The sequence below is a fragment of the Mus musculus genome, chromosome 13, assembly GCF_000001635.26.
Source record: "Mus musculus strain C57BL/6J chromosome 13, GRCm38.p6 C57BL/6J".
Taxonomy (NCBI): Eukaryota; Metazoa; Chordata; class Mammalia; order Rodentia; family Muridae; genus Mus; species Mus musculus.
In genome coordinates this window covers 78,425,519-78,443,910 of record NC_000079.6, presented here as the reverse complement: position 1 = coordinate 78,443,910, position 18,392 = coordinate 78,425,519, and the positions used below count along the sequence as shown (strand labels likewise).

At 39.6% G+C, this 18,392-nt stretch overlaps 1 long non-coding RNA gene across 3 annotated transcripts; it reads right to left on the bottom strand.

Moving 5' to 3' along the window:
• Positions 1–970: 970 nt before the first annotated feature.
• Gm31946 lies at positions 971–16,976 on the bottom strand. Of its 3 annotated transcripts, XR_382672.4 has the most exons (4): positions 16,670–16,976; positions 4,534–4,598; positions 2,667–2,741; positions 1,389–1,581 (listed from the first exon to the last, which is right to left on the bottom strand). It is a non-coding gene; the product is annotated as a predicted gene, 31946 (long non-coding RNA). The 3 variants fall into 3 exon arrangements; XR_382671.4 differs by lacking the exon at positions 2,667–2,741 and having other exon boundaries at positions 971–1,581; positions 16,607–16,959; XR_382670.4 differs by lacking the exon at positions 2,667–2,741 and having other exon boundaries at positions 16,670–16,926.
• Positions 16,977–18,392: the final 1,416 nt, after the last annotated feature.

The following is an 18,392-nucleotide window of genomic DNA, read 5'->3' as shown; positions in this document are numbered from 1 at the left end:
AACTAATAATGACTTAAAATTAAAAGAAAGGAAATAGTATGAGAATTTTCACCAAGTAAGCAATGAAGTACTACATTCAAAGAACATGTGAGACTCCTCATAGAGGGGCAGCATTGTTTATTTAACAAGATTCAAGCAACACTACTTACTTCTCAAACAACACACAGTGTTATCGACGGTTTGTATTGGCAGCTTAATTGAGAAGCCTGTTGATGATGTTGTAAAAAGAGTAGTCGTGTTTTCTTTTTCTTTTCTTCTTTTTTTTTTTTGTTTTTTTGTTTTTTTGTCTTTGTTTTCGTCTTATTTTTTTAGATAGTAGGGTTTTTTTCCTTGGATATTTTCTTTATTTATATTTCAAATGTTATCCCCTTTCCCGGTTCCTCTGCTCTGAAACACCCTACTTCATCCCCCACTCCCTCTGCTTCTATGATGGTGTTCCCCCACCCACCCACCCACTCTTGCCTCCCAGCCCTGGCATTCCCCTACACTGGAGCATCCAGCCCTCACAGGACCAAGGGCCACTCCTCCCATTGATGCACAACAAGGCCATCCTCTACTACATATGTGGCTAGAGCCATGGGTCTCTCCATGTGTACCATGGTTGGTGGTTTAGTCCCTGGGACCTCTGGCCATTCTGGTTGGTTGATATTGTTGTTCTTCCTATGGGGTAGCAAACCCCTTCAGCTCCTTCAGTCCTTTCTCTAACTCCTCCATTAGGGACCCTGTGCTCAGTCCAGTGGTGGCTGAGAGCATCTGCCTCTGTACTTGTCAAGCTCTGGTAGAACCTCTCAGGAGATAGCTATATCAGACTCCTGTCAGCAAGCACTTGTTGGCATCCACAATAGTTTCCACAACAGTAAAGGATTAAAATGCCTTGAATTTCTCAGATTGGTTTGCTGTTGTTGTATTATGTCCTATTTTGATTCTCATTAATGAAACTTAAAATATTTACAGATTCTATTCATTTGTGTTTTGCATTGGAGAAAATTTTAATTATGAACAGAAGAAAGAAATGTGTATCCTGAAGGTAATTGTGGTATCATTGTAGGCAGGCCCTGGGCCTTAGCTGTCTCTTCATTTTCTTTTTTTTTTTCTTTTTTTTTTTTTAATATTTGTATTAGGTATTTTCCCCATTTACATTTCCAATGCTATCCCAAAAGTCCCTCATACCCTCCCCCCCACTCCCCTACCCACCCACTCCCACTTTTTGGCCCTGGCATTCTCTCCCATCTTTTGTACAGTGACTTGTATATAGTAAGCACTCATATAACTTGAAAGCCAATGCATGTCTCAGTACACATCAATTTGGAGGGGTTGTATTGATTAAGGAGCAGCTGAGACAGGGGTGACTTCAACTGCTATGGATTTTAGGCAAGGGAGGCATACTGTCTGGGAGACTTCCTCTACAAGCTTTATTAACAAGCTTTTGCTGACCACTGGCATTCTCAAAGTCTTGATTTGTTTCCATTTTTGCTGAAGGTAACAAGATGAGTCTCCAATGGTTCTATTTCCAACCAGAGTGGTATAAAAGGTGGTTTGAAGCACCTGTGGCTGTCTGACCCAGTTCAGGCAGCAGTATATCTGTGAACAAAATCAAAACCAATTATTTATCCATTTCTTGCTGAGAACTTTCAGAAGTGCCAAAGTTGGCCTTTTACTGATCATTAAAATGAATGAAGCTCAACATTTCAAAACATAATGAGAATCATACTACTTAAATCTTTCTTTTTCTACATCAAATAATAATTTTAAATTCCATCTCAACCCCAGGTGCATATCTAAGCTTAATCAAGTCAGAAACCCCATATCCTATATATTTTGATAATAAATATTCCCTAGATGATAAGCATTTCATATTCTATATCTGCCCCCCTTTAAGCTTCATGCCCTATGCTTTCATGAATGTAAAGGCCCTACCTACAGCCTGGTATGAAGATGGCTGAGAGCTCACAGCTGCGTTAAAGCCATCACGAGGCAGGAGCCCATGTTCAGCCATGTTCTATCTTATCAGGCAAGCAAGAGTCCAGGGCTTCTAATATATCAATAATCAGTTGCAACAAGAAATGTCGCATGAGAGTGGCATGGCACAAGTTAGCAGGGGCCCACAGTGGGTTTTTGGTCATATCTCTACACACAAATCTCAATAAGAATTTGAATAGAAAAGACAGGTGTCTTTTTATTTATTTTTTGTTTCTATGTTTTTCTTTTTTAGACAATATATTCTAATTATATTCTTTCTTTGTCCAACACCTCCCAGATCCTTCCCACCTCCCCTCACATCCAAATCCACATGCTCTTCCCTCCCTTTCCTTAGACAAGAAAGGCAGGTACCCAAAAAATAATAATAAAATAAAATAGAATAAAACATAAAACCATTGGAATAGGTCAAAGTAAACTAGCAATCAAAAAAGAGCCAAAGAAAGAAACATATAGGCAAAAGACACATGTTTATTCACACAGAAATCTTATAAAAGCACAATAGTAAACTATTGTACACACACACACACACACACACACACACATGGCCTGTAATGTTTAAAAATAATAGTCTTTAAAGAGACATTTCTGTATATCCCTGTGCTCTCTGGAATGTCCCTATAAGGTAAGAGTCCAAGAACCAACAAACAAGCTTGGCTTTAACAGGATTAATTTATTTTCTAATTTACCTTATTTGGATCTTTTCAAAGTAGACCAGAGAACTTAAATTTGTGCAAACATCTAACCTCTATAGTAACCAACAACTGCAAAGAAAGAAAGTTCTATATCAGAAATTTTTTATGATTCGGGTATTGAGTATATTCTCACTTGACCCTCAGCTCATGAGTAAAAATGCCATGTGATTTGATAATATTCTATCCATCTTTGTCTATTTTAGCAAACTTGCCACAGAAAACTATTCACTTCTTAATTTGAAATGCCATTTTCTTTTCAACTTGCTTTCTCCTACACTTTTTAACATTCCTCCTATCTTGATGAGGCACTGTCCTCCTAAGGTTGGAATATGACAAGTTCCTGGCTTAGCCTATATGAGCTCTGTTGTCATTTTACCTCTGGCTAAGTAGCACTTCCTCCATCACAGCTATGAACTGGGTCCCTGGAGTATTCCTTAAAGGGCCCAGTACTGTCATGACCTCCAAGCCTTCGCCATCACTACAGGCCAGAAAGAAGCAATCTCACCCCACTAGATGGAATGAAACTGAATACCCAGCAAAAACATTTGAAATTGTTCTGTATGCATATTGTTTCTTCATTTCTCTGTTTTTCTCCTACTATTAGATATGTTGGCTTAATCCAAAAAATTGGCTTTTGTCCCTTGCTAGCCTTGCTTCTCCCAACAATGTAAATGGGTTCATTCACTACACAGTCTTCCAATTCTAGTCTATGACCTGAGCTATGGACAGGATTCAGCTATGATAAGGTTGCCCACTACAACAATAGTACCACCTCTGACTCTGTGTCTCACCTGCTACCTACAGCCTATTAAGCCCAATCCTGATAAATTGAACCTCTTCAGAAACCAGTCACTGAATGAATCAAAGGATTATCATATCCTCTTGGGCACTAAAGTTTGGACTTTTGCCAGTCCTAGTAAGGCTAGGCACCAGGCCATAACCCACCTAATCTTGGCTTCTTCCCCTACATGGAAACTTATGCCCAGCCTAGATAAATCATACTATGTTTTTATAATATGAATATAGAGATACATTTATCCATCACTTGTTAATTTATTCTGACTTAGCTTCATAAAATAAGTAAAGAAGCTAACATTGACTTCATTTTTATAATAAACACTATATGAATGACAGGCAGCTCAGTTGGTAAAGAACTTTTCTCATAAGCATAAGTACCTGATCCTGGAACCCTGGAATCCATGAAAAACTCCAAACACCATGGTACATGTCTGCAAAACTGAGTTCACAAAACAGCTACCATAACTTACTTGGTCAAGTTCCAAGGCAATGACAGCCCTTGTCTCAAACAAAAATGGTAGAAAGAGCTTAAAGACCAACACCCAAGGCTACCCTCTGACTTGTCCATGCATATCATCTATGAGCACACCCACATATATATATATATATATATATATATATATATATATATATATATATATATGTGAATGCACAGGAACATATACATAAGTAATTAAACAATCCAACATGGATTACTATGATCTAGCATTGACCTGAGTCCTGAGATTCTCCACTTTCTTATTCTATTTTACTACATGAAATCAGCTTTTATTACACAAGTCTGATAACCTTTCAATATTTGGAATCTCTGCTCACAGCCTCTTCTCTGAATTCTTTTACCCTTTGGTGCTCCAATTACAATATAATCTTTAAAAGTCCACTCAAAACAAGTACAAACTAATTCATCCCTCTAATTTATCTCAAACTAATGGACCCATCAGAAACTATACTATGCAGTTTAGTCCTTGGTTCTCATTAAGAATCTATTATACGTTATCCCCCTAGATAGATATTAGCTCTATAAGAACTGAAATAAATGTCACTTTGTGTACTTGGGACTGACCTCTAGAAGCAGGCGGTCAAAGTTCCCTTCAGCTTCTCACTACCGCAGCTTCAACTTCCCTGCCTCTAAGAAGAAAAAGACATAGTGTCACTAAATCAAGTTACTGAACCAAGTGAACCTCTGTAAGTAGATGGAGCTTGGGAATCTTGAGACAAAAGATTAAAGCATTGGCTACTGTAGGCTACCAAAGTTCTGAAGGTCCATCTCACTTTAACTAATATCATAGAATCAATTCAACAAATGTGTATTACTTCCTTTTCTCTTTAGTAAATAATAAACATGTAAACTTTATAGGAATAGAACAAGAATTCTGAAAAGCTAAAGTTCTAAACCAAAGTTGTTCATGATTCATACACTGAAAAACACATCTCACTCAGAACCTTAAAGGAGTTGTCTATGAAGCCATTCCTCTAAGTGCACATTTTGACAACATAAATCTTCAAGTCTGAGATCTTGAGGGGAGTGAGGATGTACGCAAGACAAATCCTGGGGGCTTCTGCAAGCCTTTCTGCCAAACGGAAAAGCCAGTGGACTTCGTGAGCAAAAAATTTGCATCAGTACTTGCAGATGGCCAAATTTACTGAAGAATCATGTAATATTCATGACATTTCACAATTTTTGAATATTTCAATATATCATCCACATAGTACATACATATATACATAACCTTGATAATATGTGACAACTTAAAAAGAAATAGTCAGTATCCTAGGCATCTCCTAAAGTCATGAGGTCCTATGTTATTTGGACATATCTGGGAACAAAACCTTTTCTTTGAAACAACGCTTTTTTACCATGTTTGACAGAGATTGACAATTTTCCAATTTTCCCAAAAAATTTAACTGGTTCATGGCTACAAAGATGATTTTATATTTTTCTGGCATTAAGTATTGTGAATAGACAGCAGGCATATTTTGCTAAGACAATAGTGAGCCAATATCCAGGAATAGCAAAGGAATAAGGTAAATTTTCTGTGTTTTCCTTAAATAACAGTTGAAACATAAGCAGTCATTGGATGATACAGTAGTACCTTGTGTTGGAGTGTTCCTTCTATCTTGTTTAAAACATTGGGGTATCTTAATCAAGATACAGGTCAGGCTACTCTTTAAAAATATAGCACATTTTTGTTTAGGTACATCTATCCCAGAGAATTAATGCTGTGAAGAGACACCATGACCAGGGCTACTCAGGAAATCATTTAGTTGGTAGTAGCTTATAGTTTCAGAGGTTTAGTCCATTATCATAGTGATGGGAAGCATGTCAACATGCAAACAGACGTGGTACTGGAGGAGCTGAGAGTTCTACATCTTAATCTGCAGGCAGCAGAAGGGAATTGTGCCTACACTGGGCTTACCTTGTGCATATGTGAGACCCTAAAGCTCAACTCCAAAGTGACACACTTCCTCCAACAAGCACACATCTCCTAATAATGCCACTCCCTATGGGCTAAGCATTCAAACGTGTGAGTCTATGAGACCATACCTATCCAAACTGCCTCAGCACCAGAGTTTCAGTTCTAAATTTAAAGCCACCCAACTTTGAACAAACTTCTCAAACTCAATTAACTTATTTGGTTTGGTTTTTTGTTTGTTTGTTTTATTTTTTGTTTGTTTGTTTGTTATTTTACTATATCTACTTCATAGGATTGTTAGCAACATGAGAGGGTAAATTGTTGTTGTTATCAGCATATCTCCACCATGTTATAGGATTCCTACAAAAAAGTCAGTGTTCAATAAATAAAAATTATAACCTAACTAGCAAGGCATTTCCAGTCTAGACAAGTAATGCTGTAGTTTGGACCAGAGGAGGCAGAGACAGGCAGATCTCTAAGTTTGAGACAAGGCTGATCTACAGAGCCAGTTCCAGAACACCCAGGGCTACACAGAAACCACATCTGGAAAAAGAAAAAGAAAAAAATACTAAATGTACAAAAATAAATTAAAACTCTGGGAGGGGAAAAGGCCAAGTTATACATTATAATAACACTAGACTTCTCAATGGAGAGGCTAAAAGCCAGAAGCCCCTATATAGATGTTCAACATACTTTAAGAGACCATAGATTCCATTCCAGATTATTGTATCCATCAAAACTATTAATAACAATAGATGGAAAAAGAAAACCAAATTCAAGAAGGACTATTTAAAAACCCAGCTCTAAAGTGCTAGAAAAAAAAAAAGTTCAGTGTGCAGTTAACCATATCTGAGAAAACATAAGGAATCAACAATCTCTACCAGCAAGCCAGAAGAGGAGTAGAAACCTATACCACAGCATCAAAATAAGAGAGATCAATAGGCTCTGCTCACTGCTAACTCTCAACATCAGTATCTCAGTTATCCAACAGAAAGATACACACCAGCTGATTAGACTAGAAAAGAAGATTATTTTTTCTGGTTCATTCAAGAAACACACCTTATCATCAAAGATAGGCACAGCCTGGTAAAAGGATACAAAAAGACATTCTAAGCAAATGGACCCAAAAAAGCAAACACTTGTACCCATTTTAACATCTGAAAAATTAGACTACAAACCAAAACTAAAGAGCAGAGAGAAGGGGACTCTGCCTACTCATCAAAGGGAAAATCCACAAAGAGGATACTACAATTCTCAATATTTACATACCAAATACAAGGGCACCAAAATTCATAAAAAGAAACACAACAACTAAAATCACATATTAACCCTCACACAATGATAGTGGCAGCCTGAAATACTCCACTCTCACCAATATACAGGATATTGAGATAAAAATAAACAGAGATGTTTCAGTTAAACAGTGTAAAATATGAAACCAACCTAGTAGACATTTATAAAACATTACACACACACACACACACACACACACACACACACACACACACAAACTATCTTCATCAGCTCCTGGAAATTTCACCAAAATTGACTGTAGTAATTGGGTACAATGCAATTCTCAACAGATATAAGAAAATTGATAGGAAACCCTGCATCCTACCTGACTACCATGGATTAAATTAGGATATGAACAACAACTAAAGTTTACAAACTCATGAACACTAGAAATCTCACTACTAAATTTAAAAAAAAAAAAAACAGCTTGATGGAATTCTGGGCTAAAACCATCTTTTCCTGAGTTTGTTCTTTCTTTTCCTTCCTTTCTTCCTTTCTTCCTTCCTTTCTTTCTTTCTTTCTTCCTTTCTTTCTTTCTTTCTTTTGTTTTGGTGGTGGTTGGGAGATTTTTAATGACTGCTTCTACTTCCTTAGGGATTTTACAAGGATTTAAATAGATTACCTGATCTTGATTTAACTTTGGTAAGTAGTATCTATATAGAAAATCATCCACTTTGTTTAGAATTCCAGTATTGTGGAGTACAGGCTTTTGAAGGCCAAATGATCAAAGCTATACTATTCTTGGGCATATACCCAAAAGATGTTCCACTATACCACAAGGACACTTGTTCCAATAAGTTCACAGCAGTTTTATTCATAACAGACAGAAACTGGAAATAACCCAGAGGTCCCTAAACTGAAGAATAAATACAGAAAATGTGGTACATTTACAAAACAGAATGCTACTCGTCAATTAAAAACAAGGACATGATGAAATTTGCAAGCAAATGGATAGAACTAGAAAATATCATCTTGAGTTAGGTAACCCAGATCCAAAAGGACATGCATGGTATATACTCAATTATAAGTGGATATTAACCATAAAGTACAGGATACCCAGACTACAACCACAGACCCAAAGAAGCTAAATAATGAGAAAAGCCCAAGAGAGGATATTTGAATATTACTCAGAAGGGGAAATAAAGTAGTCATCCAAGGTTGATGGAGGGAGGAAACTAGGTCGGAGCAAGGAGGAAGATGAGAACCTGGGTGGAGATCAGGTATAGGGAGAGCTGAGGAAAGAGTGCCAGGAAATTAAATGGAAATTGACGATGGTTGAGAGAGGAAAAAGCAATCTCCAGGATGTGCCAGAGACCTGCTATGGGGGTAGTTTCACAGATTATATGAGGGTGACTCTAGCTGAGACTCCTAGCAGTGAAGGATAAGGATTGCCTCCTGTAGCCAGGCAGGATTCCCAGTGGAGAGATAAGAATTCCACCCCACCCACAAAACCTCTGACACAAAATGTGTCCTGCCTACAAGAAGTGGAGGGACAAAGATGGAGCAGAGAGTGATGCCAACTATTACCTGGCACAGCTTGAGGCCAATTCATTGGGCAAGTACCAATCCCTGACACTATTAATGATACTCTGTTATGCTTGCAGAAACAAGTTATGCTTTCATAACTGTCCTCTTAGAGGTGCCACCAAGCAACTGACCAAAACGGTTACAGAAACCCACAGTCCAACATTAGACCCAATTTGATAAGTACTATAGAAGAGTTGAGGGAAGAACTAAGGAACAAGAAGAAGAGAGGACTCCACAAGAAAACCAACATAGTCAACTAACTTAGAACCTTGGGTTCACAGAGACCAAACCAGCCATCAAAAAGAATGCACTTGCTAATCCTAGCTCCCCACCTCCATCACAATATATATGTAGCAGATGTGTAGTATGGTCTTCATATAGGTGTCCCAACATCTAGAGCATGGGCTTAACTTGACTATGTTTCCTGCCTGTATATCCTATTTCTCTAACTAGGCTGTCTGGTCTGGCCTCAGTGAGAGAGGATGTGCTCAGTCCTGCAGGGATTTTAAGTTCCAGAATGGGTTGGTACCCAGGGGTTCCTCTCCCTTCTCAAACAACAAACTTAAAGAAGATAGCCACATGAACAGAATTTCAACTCTAACAACAAAAATAACAGGAAGCAACACGACTTTTCCTTACTATCTCTTAATATCAATGGACTCAATTCCCCAATAAAAAGACATAGACTAACAGACTGGCTACATAAACAGGACCCAACTTTTTGCTGCATACAGGAAACCCACCTCAGGGACAAAGACAGACACTACCTCAGAGCAAAAGGCTGGAAAACAATTTTCCAAGCAAATGTTCCCAAGAAACAAGCTAGAGTAGCCATTCTAATATCGAATAAAATCGACTTTCAACCAAAAGTTATCAAAAAAGATAAGGAGGGACACACTTCATACTCATCAAAGATAAAATCTGCCAAGATGAACTCTCAATTCTGAACATCTATGCTCCAAATGCAAGGGCATTCACATTCATTAAAGAAACTTTACTAAAGATCAAAGCACACATTGCATGACACACAATAATAGTGGGAAATGTCAGGACCCCACTCTCATCAAGGGCCAGATCATGGAAACAGAAACTAAACAGAGACACAGTGAAACTAACAGAGGTTATGAAATGAATGGATTGAACAGATATCTATAGAACAATTTATCCTTAAAAAAAAAAGGATATACCTTCTTCTCAGCACCTCAAAGAATCTTCTCCAAAATTGACCATATAATCAGGCACAAAACAGGTCTCAACAGATACAAAAATATTGAAATAATCCCGTGCATCCTATCACCACGAACTAATAACATAAATAATAGAAATCCCACATGCACATGGAAGCTGAACAACACTCTACTCAATGATAACTTTGTCAAGGAAGAAATAAAGAAATTAAAGAGTTTTTAGAGTTTAGTGAAAATGAAGGCACCACATACACAAACTTATGGGACACAATGAAAGCATTCCTAAGAAGAAAACTCATAGCTCTGAGTACCACCAGAAAGAAACTGGAGAGAGCATACACTAGCAGATTGACATCAAACCTGAGAAAGCTCTAGAACAAAAGAAGCAAATTTAACCAAGAGGAGTAGACAGCAGGAAATAATCAAACTCAGCTGAAATCAACCAAGTGGAAACAAAAAGAACTTTACAAAGAATCAGCCAACCCAGGAGCCAGACTAACTACAGGATATAGGGACAGTATCCTAATTAACAAAATCAGAAATGAAAAGGGAGACATAACAACAGAATCTGAGGGAATCCAAAAAATCATCAGATCCTACTACAAAAGCCTATATTCAACAAAACTGGAAAATCTGGATGAATGGACCATATTTTAGACACATACTAGGTACCAAAGCTAAATCAGGATCAGATTGATGATCTAAACAGTCTCTTATCCCCTAACAATGTATAAACAGTCATTAATAGTCTTCCAATCAAAGAAAAAAGCCCAGGACAAGATGGGTTCTATCAGACCCTCAAAATAAACCTAATTCCAATATTCCTTAAACTATTCCACAAAATAGAAACAGAAGGTACTCTACCCAGTTCATTCTATGGAGCCACAGTTACTCTGATACCTAACCCACACAAAGACCCAACAAAAAAAGAGGACTTCAGACCAATTTCCCTTATGAATATTGATGCAAAAATACTCAATAAAATTCTCGCTAACCGAAACCAAGAACACATCAAAACCATCATTCATCATGATCAAGTAGGCTTCATCCCAAGGATGCAGGGATTGTTCAACATATGGAAATACATCAACATAATCCACTATATAAACCAATTCAAAGAAAAAAACACATGATCATCTTGTTAGATGCTGAGAAAGCATTTGACAAAATCCAACACCCCTTTATAATAAAAGCCTTCAAAAGATCAGCAATTCAAGGTCCATACCTAACCATAATAAAAGCAATATACAGCAAAACAGTAGCCAACATCAAACTAAATGGAGAGAAACTGGAAACAATCCCACTAAAAGCAGGGACTACACAAGGCTATCCACTCTCTCCATACCTATTCAATATAGTACTTGAAGTCCTAGACAGAGCAATTAGACAACAAAAGAAGAGCAAGGGGATACAAATTGGAAAGGAAGAAGTCAAAATATCACTATTTGTAGATGACATTGTAGTATATATAAGTGACCCAAAAAATTCCACCAGAGAACTCTTAAACCTGATAAACAACTTCAGTGAACTAGCTAGATATAAAATTAACTCAAACAAATCAGTGGCCTTTCTCTACACAAAGGACAAACAGGCTGAGAAAGAAATTAGGGTTAAGTCAGCTATTGGATAGGTCACACGACCCCCAATGGAGGAGCTAGAGAAATTACCCAAGGAGCTATAGGGAACTGCAACCCTATAGGTGGAACAACAATATGACTAACCAGTACCCGGGAGCTCTTGTCTTTAGCTGCATATGCATCAAAAGATGGCCTAGTCGGCCATCACTGCAAAGAGAGGCCCATTGGACTTGCAAACTTTATATGCCCCAGTACAGGGGAACACCAGGGCCAAAAAGGGGGAGTGGGTGGGTAGGGGATTGGGGGGGGTGGGTACGGGGGACCTTTGGGATGGCATTGAAAATGTAAACCTGGAAAATACCTAATAATAAAAAAAAAATTCAAAAAAAAAAAAAGAAATTAGGGAAACAACACCCTTCACAATAGTCACAAATAATATAAAATACCTTGGTGTTACTCTAACTAAGAAAGTGAAAGATCTGTATGATAAGAACTTCAAGTCTCTGAAGAAAGACCCCCATGCCTATTGTTTGCTGGGCAGTAGCCTGGTTGAGGGAAAGACGTCCTCCTGCCCTCCCTCATCCCTCATCATCTATGGCAGGTGGGAAAGCTGCACCTGGGGTCATGAAAGCAGGAGAATTGGCCATGTCAGGAGAGTGGGCACTCTACCTTGCCTATGAAGCAGGGTAAAACTGCCCCAAGGGTGTGAGAGCAGAAGATGTAGCTCTGCCCCTTGCTGGCTGTAGCACTGGATGAAACAGCCAGGCAGTACAGAAGAGTTTGCCCCCAGTGCTGTGGGTGTGGGAGAGCCAGTGGGCTGACAAGCTCAAATACCTCTCAGGCCTAGGTCCAGTAAAATGGGATTGACTTCTGTGTTTTGTTCTATTTTGTTTTGCTTTTTATAAATTAAAAATCAAAAGTTGAGACATGACTTACTTACCGGGAATACACAACTATATCTACACCCGTGGTTGCCTGAATGCAGTTCTCCTTACAATCACTCCAAAGTGCTGTGGTTCATCATTTTCAATCAGTAAGGAGAATACTGATAGTAAAGCACAATCCCAGGTGAAATTACTGAACTCCTACTTTATCAAGGAAGCTTGCTTTGGTCAAAAATTGGGAAGTATTTGAAACAGCTTACCATTTATTTTAGGAGGCAATAATTGCCCAACACTTACAAAGTAACATCTTTATACCAGGTACTTTGTATGTGTTAAACCTAGCCCTCAGAGGCAGCCCAGAAAGCAGATAACTATTTCTATTTTCTAGAACGGGAAATGCTTGGAGAAACTGAGATCACAGAGCTGGTACGGAGTCTCAACTTTGCACTCTGCCATCCTGCTGCACCAATTCATTACCTTTCTTACAAGGCCTTTCTCTAAGGGGCTTCAAGAGTTTGCTTTTTACAGTAATGGTGACATCCCCTGCAGTTTTATTTATACTATTTATTAGCCCACCAAAGCTTTAGTTCAAGCACAATGCAAAAATAAACTTTAACCCAAGCCCTGCCCTCATTTTCATAAATTCAAAATTTAGTGAGGTCCAAGTTAATGGCTTTTAGTGTATATGGAAAGAGTTTAATAGTCACTTAGCCCTGCTCTGTCTCCATTAGCCAATCTAAAAAGCCTCATGGGGCGAAGGCAAGGAGTGACCTCAAACTTTAATAGGCAAGGAGTGTCTAGAATTTTTTCTTCAGCAAAAATCAGAATATAAAATTGTCAATCCATAACAAAAAACTGAAACCGACAAGTTTAGGTGTTCTGTTCATCAATTAGAGAAAATTAACCTAATTAGATGCCATATTAAGGATTATACCAATGGAGAATCAGCAATCATAAATAAAAGTCCATTTCGAATCTCTTTGGTGTACAGTGAAATGACTTAACACAGCCAGACTGCTTGGCACGTTCCGTGGCGATGTGTAAATGAACATATCACGTGATTGTGTGATCATGTGATCATTCCTGGCTGTTTAACAGGGCCGTCTCTGCTGCTTTTGCTACTTTTTCTAATGCAGATATGTTTCTATGTATACCCTGAGCGGAAAAGTACACAGGATGTGACAGTGCATCAAGCACTTGTCTGCAGTCCCCTCATTGATCCCACAACTGGAAGTATATAAGTCTCTCTGACCCAGGCTGCGAATATTCAGGATTAATCATCTGCACCTTTGGATTGGAGTGCTTTTAGAATTCAAAATCCCACAACTTTCTCTTGACAATACCTTGCAAAGAGCCTCCCTACAAAGAAACAGGTCTGAGGCACAAGCAAAGCAAAGCAGATAAAGGGCGGCCCTTCTTGTCTTTCAGACCTGAGGCTCTGAGACCTGAGGCTCTGAGTGAGGTCCTTTGAGGTCAGGCAGGACTCTCAATAGGTCTTTGGCTTCCTAGTGTTAAGCCATCCAGGGTTTGCTTGGTCTGTTTGCTACAGAACTTGAGTAGTAGGTGGAGCTTGAGTAGTAGGTTTGCTGCCCAAGACCTGTGGAATGGATTAATCCTTCATAGCCCCTTTATATAAAGTATTCATTTTTCTCCTATGAAGTGTACAATATTTTAACAATAGTTTGATAATCTCTCGTCTTCTGCTTTACTGCCTTATCAAGCAGGCACATCAGGCTATCACCACAGGACTCAGCCTTGAGTTTTACTTCCAACTCATTTGGCCAGAGCATCGTGACTACAACAGTCTGTAGTGTCCTCTTTGAAGAATAAAGATGGTGGAGTCAGATCTCTGGTGTTTCCAAAGTTATGGCAGGAAGAGAAAGTTGCTTCCGGTGAGTCAGGACAAACCTCTGGGCTTTCACAACCCTTTCCAACCAATGAACTTCTGCTTATTAATTAGACAGTTAATTAAGCACTTGAGTTTTATGTGAGATTACAGAAATTCCATTTAGAAGACTCTAATAATATCAGAAATTAACTAAATCAAAAGTGCTATCATGTTCACTGCACGAAGCATAATACATGAAAAAGAATAATAATAGTTAATATATGAAATAGGATAGATGGAAAAGCCAAAAGCAACCTACTGTTGCTGACTGAGGGCAGGGTAGGAGGTAGTTTAATAGGAAAGCTAAAACTCATCTTCTTACAGGCTACATAACTAAGCCATCTTGGTAAGACAGGAAGTGTGGCCCTACCCTTAGAGATAATGTGTGACTTGGTGAGAAAGCCCTACTTCGTGGAGAAGTGGGGTGACATTTACTTGAGCTGGTTCAGGCAGTCATCACCCTAAATGGGCAAGGTACTCCCTTCCGGGACAAAGAGTCAAGGCAGCTGAATCCAGGCTCCAAACTGTTAAAGAGTTCTTTTTAGGCTGGGCATGGTGGTGCACGCCTTTAATCTCAGCACTTGGGAGGCAGAGGCAGGTGAATTTCTGAGTTCGAGGCCAGCCTGGTCTACAGAGTGAGTTCCAGGACAGCCAAGGTACACAGAAAAACCCTGTCTCAAAAAAAAAAAAAAAAAAAAAAAAAAAAAGAACACCCCCCCAAAAAAAAACAATAAAAAAACAAACAAACAAGAAAAGAGTTATTTTTAATTTCTTATAAGGAGCCCAACAACACCACAAAACTGACAAACGAAGAGGTGGAAGGAACTGCAGCAAGAGTCTACACCCTGCAGAGAACCTGTGGCCTGCCAGGGTGGAGATACTGCACACAGAGTGAGCAGCATCAGAAGGCTATCTGTGTTCCCACCCTGCTGTAGGTTTGGGGACTTCATCCAGAACACAGACCTGCAAAACATCAGAAACAATGCCTACTTGCCAATGTTTTTGTCGAGCCTTAAATCTTCAGAAATGTTATAATTTGGCATCTACAAGACATTGTTTAGGTTAGTGCTTGTGTATATATACATAATGCTTTCTGTATCGTTTAATCTCTAGACTCAGGTTTCCATACTCCTTTGTCTCCAGGAGCTCCGCAGAATCATTTTATTTTTCCCTAAATAAGAGTGGTTTAAGCTTGACTGGCCTTTTGCACTATTTTGTTCTGGATACCATTATACCACATTCTCAAAGTCACAATGCAGCATAAAGTAAAAGCCAACAGACCAAATAAATTCGAGGAGAGATTTATGCTCTAAAAATCTGGCTCCGGACTTTTGTCTGACAGTGACTAAACTTTCTCACTGGAAACACGTCTGGGGAAAGTTCCCACTGCTGTGTTTCGTTGCCAGAGTATCAGTGGCCGCGCTGAAGTTCTAGAAAGACGACAAGGCCCTTCTGCTGAACAGATCTCCCTGAGTTAAAAGAAATTTGAAACGCTCCGCACCTTTCAACAGCCCCCAAAGTTATATGCTTTATCAGATTTTAAAGTTACTCCAATCCTCCTTGTGGTTACAAGCTTCTCTGCCCCCACTATCTTCACAGCCGCTGCCCTCTCCTAACTAACAGGTTTTGACGTCATTCGGGCTTTGCAAACTGTGTGCTACAGCCCTTGCTCAGGCTTCCCAGCTGCCATTAAAGTTATACTGCATTTGGTTAAGTGTGGAGGCTGGCACAGCAGAGGATCCATAATGGTGATTATCATGCAAATCAGCCTCCCGCAAGTCAGGCTCCTCCTTGGAGGCCTTGCAGCTTGGCTTCCCCCAGTGCTGCCCCATTGTCCCCAGGATAAAGCTAACCGCTCGCTCGCTCAGCTACTGACTCTGGAGGACTCCGAGACAGTTCTCCTGACAGAGATTAGTGGGCAGCGATGAATCTTTCACTTGTGGTAGAAATATGATTTTATTTAAGAAAATAACCATCCATAATTGGGCTTCTGTCGCTTTAAATTTTAATGGGTAGAGTACTGTGGAGGCTGAAGAACTTTAAATTACGGCTTTCAGAAGCTTCTCACTGAATCTTTCAATTATTCTCTGTAAGTACTTTCTCAAAGCATGTGCCACCATGACATTGATATCACAATTCAAATCTAAATTCAAAACTGACTGCAAGGCTATGAGCTATGCGCTGGCGTACGGGCTGACTCGTTTTATCTCTGAACATCTGACGAGGCGAATCAAGAGGCGCTCTCTCAGAGCCCAGCCAGCTGTTTGCCAAATATTCAAATACCCTGGCATGCACAAGAGCCTTTCAGATTTCCCCACATCAAAATTAACGACGACCTCCTATTTCCCCATTAGTTTCTGGCTCACCTCCATCCTTTCTCATAGGCCCGCCTGCCTCACTCTGCTAAGTGCTGCTCGATGCTCGCTCACCTCTAGGTTCCTGGCTCCAGCACTGGACCCAGTGTGTGCTGCAGGATGTGAGCAGTTCAGACAAAACCACGGGGAGCAGTTTTCAAGCCTGTGTTTCCTTGAAGTAGATCTGAAAGGGTGGCTGGACTGATACTTCTGCAGTCTGAATATAGATCCAGAGAGTGCATGGCTCTCCTTAAACGGCATCATTAAACTGAAACAGAAAATGGACCTGGAAAGACCATACATAGCAAGGGCATTGGGAAAGGCATTTCTTTCTTCTACTTCGGTGTCTTAACGTCCTTGTTACAAACCCACTTTCTTTCATTGTTTTAATATCTGCATATTAAAGCAAGCCACCAAAATGAATCCATTTAATTATTTATAGTTCTAACTGTAGACTTTCAATTATTTCAAAATGTGTCCCTGACCTCAGCCTATGCCATTTCTTGTTTACAGCTGTAAACAACTAAATCCAGCTGCTCTCAAGAGCACAAGGAAAGACACTTCATCTCCTCCCTCACATGTTAAAGGTCCTGAAGCAATTTTCCTCAGCAAGTCTCCCACGGGACAACTAAGAGGAGGCTGTGGATTTTAAAGTATGCTGCTGCACATGGGGAGTTTAAGGCAGAAACGACCAAGGTACCATTGACGCAGGACAACAGCCTCTGTCCCTATGGCTGCCTGCATTTCCTGAAACTGGACCTCAAATCCAGGTGGAGCCGGGCCAGGCCTTTTTTATTCCTTCTTGGAAAGCCACTTCTTGACGTGTTCGTTTCCTGTGATGTGTTTATACTTGGGCAGAAGGGGCGCAGCAGGAATGAATCCAGGGCACACTGAGGGGGAAGCTGCTCTCCCAGGAACCATGAATGCCAGATGTCAAATGAACCAACTTGTGCTATAGAGAGTTCGCCATGCAGGATACTAGAGATGTCAAATCATGTATGAGAATTCCTGACATGGGGCCTTTTTTTTTAGCTTATGTAAAACTAGATGGGGAAAAAAATCACTAATTTTAAAATAATATCAACAATAAAAGAAGCCGCAAATTAAAGCATACAAATTACCTGAGAACCAGAAAGGCCAAAAGTGTTCCAATTCTGCCACGGAGTGTCTTCCCAGGTGCCCTGCGTATTACAGGCCACCATTTCCTGAAACAAGCCCAGACACAGCTTTGCCCTCAGATAGGAGCTGGCGCACACAGAAAGATGATTCCTACGATTCCTAAGATACTGGCCATGGAGACAGAAAGAAAAGTTGTTAAGACTCACATTGGTTTCCAAGACCAAAACAATGCAATTATAACTCCCGTTGTGCTTGAATATTTAAGGCTTGTGAAGTGTTTCCAACACAGAGCAGTTGCACAGATATCTTTTACTCAAACCTGCAGTATGCTCTTGTCTGCTAAGCAAGAGATCTTCATGAGCCAGCTTTGATGATGGGCTAATCTCCACACTTCAGGATTTCTATGCACAAAGAGTGTCTCTCACCTATAGAGCTTCTCTCCCTCTCAGAATGATCAACTCTCAGAATTGGTCTACTTTTACTAATTCCTCTTTCTCCTTTCTGCTTTCATTTCTCGATAAGTCAAACAGGATAAGAAGAAATATGTCAAAATCACCTGGGGGAGATCGCTTCAGCCTCAACCCCAGCCTGGGAAACACTACCTACATAATCCACTCATCATTTCTAACTAGAGGAAATTGTATTTCTTAAAAGATGGGGAAAGAAAGCTGAAACTGTA